General features: G+C 41.3%; 1 pseudogene across 1 annotated transcript; it reads right to left on the bottom strand.

Annotated features, from left to right (window-relative positions):
- Positions 1-5,143: 5,143 nt before the first annotated feature.
- On the bottom strand, positions 5,144-6,476 carry LOC307185538 (DNA primase small subunit-like; annotated as a pseudogene). The gene has a single exon. The product of its transcript is annotated as a DNA primase small subunit-like (transcript).
- Positions 6,477-6,761: the final 285 nt, after the last annotated feature.

Here is a 6,761-nt window from a genome sequence, read left to right as displayed (position 1 = left end):
CTGTTCTGGGTATCTCGGTGGGTGTGAGGTGCAGGTCTAGGGAGATGAGCCTGGATGCTCTTCTTTTGTGAACCTCTTTAACCACGTGGAGGAGATGCCAAGGACGTCTTTTACTCTTTCGGTTGAAGAAGAAGCACACATTGACTCTAGAAGCTATCATATTTACTACCTAAACACATTGACTTTTAGATGGAAATGCCATCAGTTGTCTCTGCCCAGTTCTGTTGCAGATCTATTAATCATATCCACAAGGATTGCCAAAATGGCAGGGCTCTCTTCGCTTTTCAGTTTATACAGAACAGAATCATTTACATAAAGTCCTTAAGGCAAATAACTGTTGGGGCTCTAATTTATATCTGATCGAAAATTAGCCGTCATTATGCGCTCCATTAGCAGCGTCTTTAATGTGCTTCTAAGCACCATTTGTCAAGCGGCTTGTTAATATCTTTCAAGTCTTTAAAGTTGAGAGCTCATTAAAGAGTGCGCTCTGTTATTGATGTAATTTAGATGAGTTTGGAAGAGCAAGTACACCATGCCTTGAATGGGCAACCTCCAGAAGCCGGGGCAAGGGGGCATATGGTGGCCAAGTTCGCTATTAATGATTTCCCAGAAGCCTTCATGCTTCCTTGATGGAAGATTTCTGGATCCTGTAAAGGTGTTTTTGAAGCCCCCACCCCCACCCCCGGCTCCTTGACCTAGGTGTAAGTCATTCATTTCTCTGGGAAGGAGTATGTTTGTCTTCAATATTTCTTTTCTTTTCTTTTTTTCTCATTATTCACTGAACCTTATGAGGTTTGGGATGGGGATTATGAAAAAAATGGGCTCTAATCTAAAATCCTTTATAAGAGAATTTGCCAGTTTTCTTTTCTTTTGTTTCTTCATACCTCCATCCCTCACTTAGTGCCTAGTTGTTTATAAATATCCATTAAGAAAACCATAGGCCTAAAGACAGAGCTACTGCCCCTGAACCTATTTTGACGGAGGTATAGTAAACCCGCTTAATTATGTACATATTATTACATTATCTATCAACCACACCATCAGAAGAGCATAGAGGCCAATAAATTACCTCAGTTATTTATCTGAAAATCTATATATTTTGTCATTTTTTTTTCTGGAGTAGATCATGTTAGTGTAACACAATAAAGAAAAACATTAGTACAGCCAGAAAATTGCAAGTGAGTGCAACGATAATTCCACTAGAAGGAATAAACAACAGAAAACTGCATTTTGTCCTGAATTTTCTGGTAGGTTAGATCAGCCTCCTTTGGATTCAAGTACTGAGTGTATCTGTGAACCTTGCTATCAGGGGTTTGTAAGATATTGCACCCCAGTCTAAATCTCACATTAAAAGAAAAGCATTCCAACCACCATGATTTTTTAACCCCACTTCTTATCACTACTCTAAATTCACTTCCCCTCCTGAGACCTTCTGGGAACTCAGATGAATGCAAGATAATGAAAGACATTAGGCATTTTATTCTCTCCTCCAAATTTCCAAGGTTCTTTCAGCCTTAGCTTGTGTGTGAAGATAGCTCTACTTTTATCAGATTAAGTAAAAAATAAAACCAAGAGTTTAGGAACTGGACCCAGATGGGGTTGGTTCAAATACCTCAAAGTCTTTTTAGAGAAGACCCATCTCCCCCTATTACCTCCTCTTCGAAGACTAATCTTGTTTTCATCATTTGTTAAACAGTTTATTCTTACACTCCACACCTTAAAAGAGTTCATCGCGTACACACGGAGAAAGAGAAGGGAGAAAGATATAATAGGATCAATCTAAGGACATATTGAGGTCATATAACAGCACAAATATTCTCAAGTGCTCTGTGTAATGTGCAGTGGGGATTTTGGGCAGTTTTATTGTGTGGTAGGATCCTCATCTCCGTTGTTTTTTACAGGATTCCTTCAGGCTAAAGTAATAAAGCGAGTAATTAGAATGCTAAAGACAGATGTAAATAACAGGAATGAGACAGCGGTGACAGATGAGCGGCTGGGTCAGGAAAGAGCCCAGTTGGTGTAAATGACACCGCTTCCTCGCTCCCGATCCCCTCCCCCACCCCATTCCCTTTTTCTCTTTCGGCCTCGCTGTCCTCCCAGCCGTGGCCTTAGGCGACCGACCGGGGACACACCGGTCAAATTGCACTCGGGAGGCGCAGCGCGGCTGCCGGGTTACGGCCGCGCGGGGGGCGTCTCGCGCCTCGGGAGCCACAGGCTCACCCACCGATCGGCCGCGAGGCGGGCGCCAGTCGGGTACCAGGGCCTTCCCGGGGTTCCCTCCCTGGCCGCCAGGACTGGCAGGTCGCGCAGCCCGCGCCTCCCTGCAGCGCCCCCGCCTGCGCCCAGCCGGGGACCTCGGGCGCGGTGGCTGAGCGCCGCAGCCGCTTCGTTCCTCCCATCGGGCCGGCTGCCCTCGGGCCTTTGTCGCCTTTTCTCCCAAACCTGAGCGAAGAGGCCCGGGAGGTGCCTTCACCGCCCGCTTTGGCGGAGGAAGCCAGGCCCGCCCAGGCGTCTAGCTGGCCATAGGGCTGCGGCCCGATACCCTGGAAGCGGCCCAACTGCGCGCCGGGGTCTCCAAGGCCCTTTTCCTCCGGTGACTCCCACCCTGGAAGTGCATTATAGGGCTTCCTTGGATTCCCAAGGCCACCCCTGGCAGAAGCCAGCCCTTCCTGATGTAAATGTTCAAATTACTCCACGAAGAACCGGAGAAAAGCAACTCACCTTGCCTTTTGATTAAGAGGATGTAGCAGCAGTTTGCCTTTCCCACCCCTGACCTGTCAACAGCGAGACGCGTAGGAGAGCAAATACAGTAATTAGTAAGTGAATGCATTTCATTCCTTCGCAATAATTTAAATAGACCGAAGCAGCCTGGTCCCAGCTTGTTCTATGGAAGTTTAAAAATGTAAATCCTACTTAACCACTATCTTTGGCGTTAAAGAAGGAAGAATAATCAGATCTCATCCAAATCTCATTAACAGGTCGTTTAGTCACTGAAACCTCACAGATAACTTTCGGGATCTGCTTTACAGAAAGACCTCTTATTCATTCTTAGAGGAGGCTTAGCCTTAAAATTAGGGCCTATGCGGGTATGAAGATTCATTTTAAGGAAAATGACAATTCTAGGGACACTGCTGCCCTTTGGAGTGGCATTGGTTAAGAGTAGACATAAGTGAGCATTCATCCTCACCTTCCTGTTTAGCTTTAGAGCGTTAAATGCCATCAGTATTCTTCAGATTACACACACACACACACACACACACACACACACACACACACACACACATATCAAACAAACAAAAAACTCCTGAGTCCGCCAAATTGGCCAGGAGGCAGCTCCAATCTCCCTTGGTAATGTTGGTACTGGGGTAGGTTAGCAGGTGCGTATGAAACACAGTGACATATATGTCAGCTGTCCCCTGTTCCTTCCCAGATTGTTAACATTAGTTATGCCCATCAGCAGACTAAGATGACCATTCTTCCAGATTTTTAAAGGAGGCTTGTAATGGTCGGGCAAAATGAGAAATGTATATTTATTAATTTGGGTTTTAATTTTTAATACCTGATCAATAAATATATTTTCATCATTTGTATCAATAAATGCAATGGATGCCTTTCTGAACCTGATTCCTGCCTGATTCAGACTGATTATTATTTTGTTTTGAGTTAACATTTTATTTTTAAACTACTATCTCTTCCTTAAAAAAGAAAACACTGAGGAATGTCTGTGAACTATTTATGAAGCTGGTGATGATGAGTGCTATCCCTCTTAGGCTCTTAGGTCAAATCTAGAGGGCAAATTTTTGGAGGCTTTTGTTAAGTCTATACTTGATGAAAGTGAGTATTTCAGTTAGGCATGACTAAAGAATGAGAGCTCCTTCCCAGATGAAAAGTTTATCAACATTGGTGGGTATTGATGAGGGAGCACCATAAATTTGTGGAAAATTGGTAGCCTGCTTTGCATGATATATATTTTTCTTTCTTTAGTAACTGGAAGTCTGATCAATTTTTTAAAGTCTGACCTTGGAAAACTGAATTGGGTCGAAAACTAATGCTCATGAAGAAACATATGGGACTAATGGATAAATTCCCTCTGTTTATGTGTAGCCTTAGGACCTAAAACCTTGGTCTGATCTGAAATCGTGATCTAGTCCTCTGATAGCAACCTTCACTTATGCTCCGGTGAAGAAGCTTCATACATTCCGACTAAGAATCAGGCTGGTGCTAGAAGGTGGTAGGTTATCATGTGAATATGTGATGTAACCACATTCTGGGTGTGGATTTCTTATTGCTAAGGTAGCTATGCAACTGGAAATGAGGAGAAGCAGAAGGAATGGTGGGAAAGAGCTAGAGGTCATGGGGGCTTGGATCACTTTTGTAAGAGGTGAGAATTACTTTTGGGTTTCCTTTTATTTCATGAAGGACCTTTACTGTGTGCAGAAATATTTTCTGTTATAGAAATTTCCAGTGTTAGGTTGTGACTCATTAGTGGGTAATGAACTTAATTTAGTGGAATTTGACCAGCATAAAGAAAAATTTAAGAGAATGAAATAGCATAGAAACAATCAATTGGATCTCATTTTGTGAGATCAAGCTTTGTTTCATAAAACTTGTTTTACTTTTATTTATATCTGTATGTTTATATTGTGCCATAGTGTAAAATGTGTATTTTTCAATTTTTTATTTTTAAAAACTTTGATTGAAGTATAGTCGATTTACAGTGTTAATTTCTACTGAACAGCAAAGTGACTCAGTAAAATGTATTTCTTATTGTGTGTTTTAGTCAAAAACATTTGACAACCATTGTTGGAGGGTCTACATCCTGTCCTGCCTTCTCTGAGAACTCTTTCTGGGTTACACCAGCCCCTAATGGTTCATCAGTCCCTTTGCCTTTTATCACTTATTTGTGCCACATATTTGATGCCTTTCTAATGCTTTCTTGTATTAAACTTCTCATGTGTACGTGTCTGTTCTGTGTAATTGAATTTAAACTTCTTCAGAGTTGTGAATGTTAGGCTTCTTGGTATACTTAATTCTTGGTCTCTAAGGTAACACTGTACACATGATGACTAATCAGCAAACAAGTCAGATCTCAGCTCGTATGTCATTTTTCAGGGATGCATTTTTCTTTTCTTTTTTTTTAGTTCTGCTATATTTGTTAAATGGCTCTTGAAGTATTTGATTCTTGGTTAAAGGTAGAAGATATCCACATTGGTGTAAAGGGAGTAGTTATTTTCAGAAGTCTTTTTATAAATCACTCTTCTTGAGAAGTTCTCCTTTTCGAGATTTATCCAGGTTTTCAAGAAACTGCTCAAAAACTTCTACAAAAGGAGCTAGACTGGTCTTCTTATAATCTCTGGTTCTATGTTTGATATCAGTTTCAGCCCCATTCTCTTTTTCTTCTTCATTAGTGGAATTAGCATCCAATTCATGGCAAATGGAACTTACGATTGGGACAGTAAATGGATCAAACTGATCCACTTTCTGTAAATCAATAGGCACAGAAATGCAACCTGTTTTAGGATGAACACTAAAAGGGCTCTTCAATAAAGGATTGATTCCTTTGCTAACATTGATACCCAGTTGTGGAAAACAGTACTGGAGCATGAACTCCCACTCAAGCCAGGGTCATTTTTGCTGTTATTCTGATACCTGCTGGCTGCTTTCGTCAAATGCCCCCAATGCTGAAGTGAATTGTGATGCTTTTGGAAGCCTTGTTGAAGTTCATCATGCATTGTTTCAGGAACAAGGGTTAAAATCTTATCCCAGCTTTCTTTATTCTCAAGAATATCTTAATCAACCAAAGCATATTCTTCAAAGTATTTTTCATTATGTTTATAGATTTTCTGACAAAAGGGTGAATTTTTGTTACTTAGATGAACTTTCTTTTTAACGTCCTGACCACCCTTTACAAGATTCAAATATTCAAATATCCCAGAACGTACTGCAGAGGACAGTTTTCTAACTGATTCATCACAGACCCAAAAATGAACATCTCTCCTTCCAGAATATACCCAGAGATGATGTTTAAATCCAAAGTCCTCCTTCAATTCTCGGTTGATGATGTGTGTGGCCATCGTCATGAGGGTCCAGCACTTAGAACACATGTCTGCACAACTACAATGTCTCCTCACATCGTCATAGTCTGTCATGTCAATGTCAAACACCAGTTCTTTTTCCTGAGCCCGGAAAGCTCCCAGATGCACTGTATTGTGTTGATTTGGTCTGTGGGACTATACTAAGCCTATATCAATCTTGTATGGATTCATTTTCTGCATCTCCTTTTCCAGATCACTCTGGTTGTTGAAGGATTGGTAATGAATGTAAATATCACCTTTCGATGTGGATGAAAACTCATGATGTTGAAAGTAATTCTTTACCACCCTGCCATAGTTGAGCCAGTACTGGGCTTAGGGAAAGAGCTTCTGGTAATAAAGTTTAAGCAGCTCGGGCAGCTGGGTGAGGTAAAATGGCTTCATGGAGCACCGAACTCAACTCAGGGAGGGATGCATTTCTTAAACCTGTTCCCTGCCTCTGCTCTAAGCTAGATCATGTCCCTGTTACTGGCTCTCATAGCACTTTATTTATTTATTTTTCATTTTATTTATTTATTTAACATCTTTATTGGAGTATAATTGCTTTACAATGGTGTGTACGTTTCTGCTTTATTCTCCTGGCACTTTGTAATGTCTTCGTAACAAGTACTGGAGTTTGAATATAAGTATTTGAGTGACTAGGTAAACTGTTTCCTCCACGAAAGAGTC

The sequence above is a fragment of the Stenella coeruleoalba genome, assembly GCF_951394435.1.
Source record: "Stenella coeruleoalba genome assembly, chromosome: 4".
In the NCBI taxonomy this organism is placed as follows: Eukaryota; Metazoa; Chordata; class Mammalia; order Artiodactyla; family Delphinidae; genus Stenella; species Stenella coeruleoalba.
The sequence above is the reverse complement of the archived record's forward strand: the minus strand, read 5'-3'. Positions and strand labels throughout refer to the sequence as shown.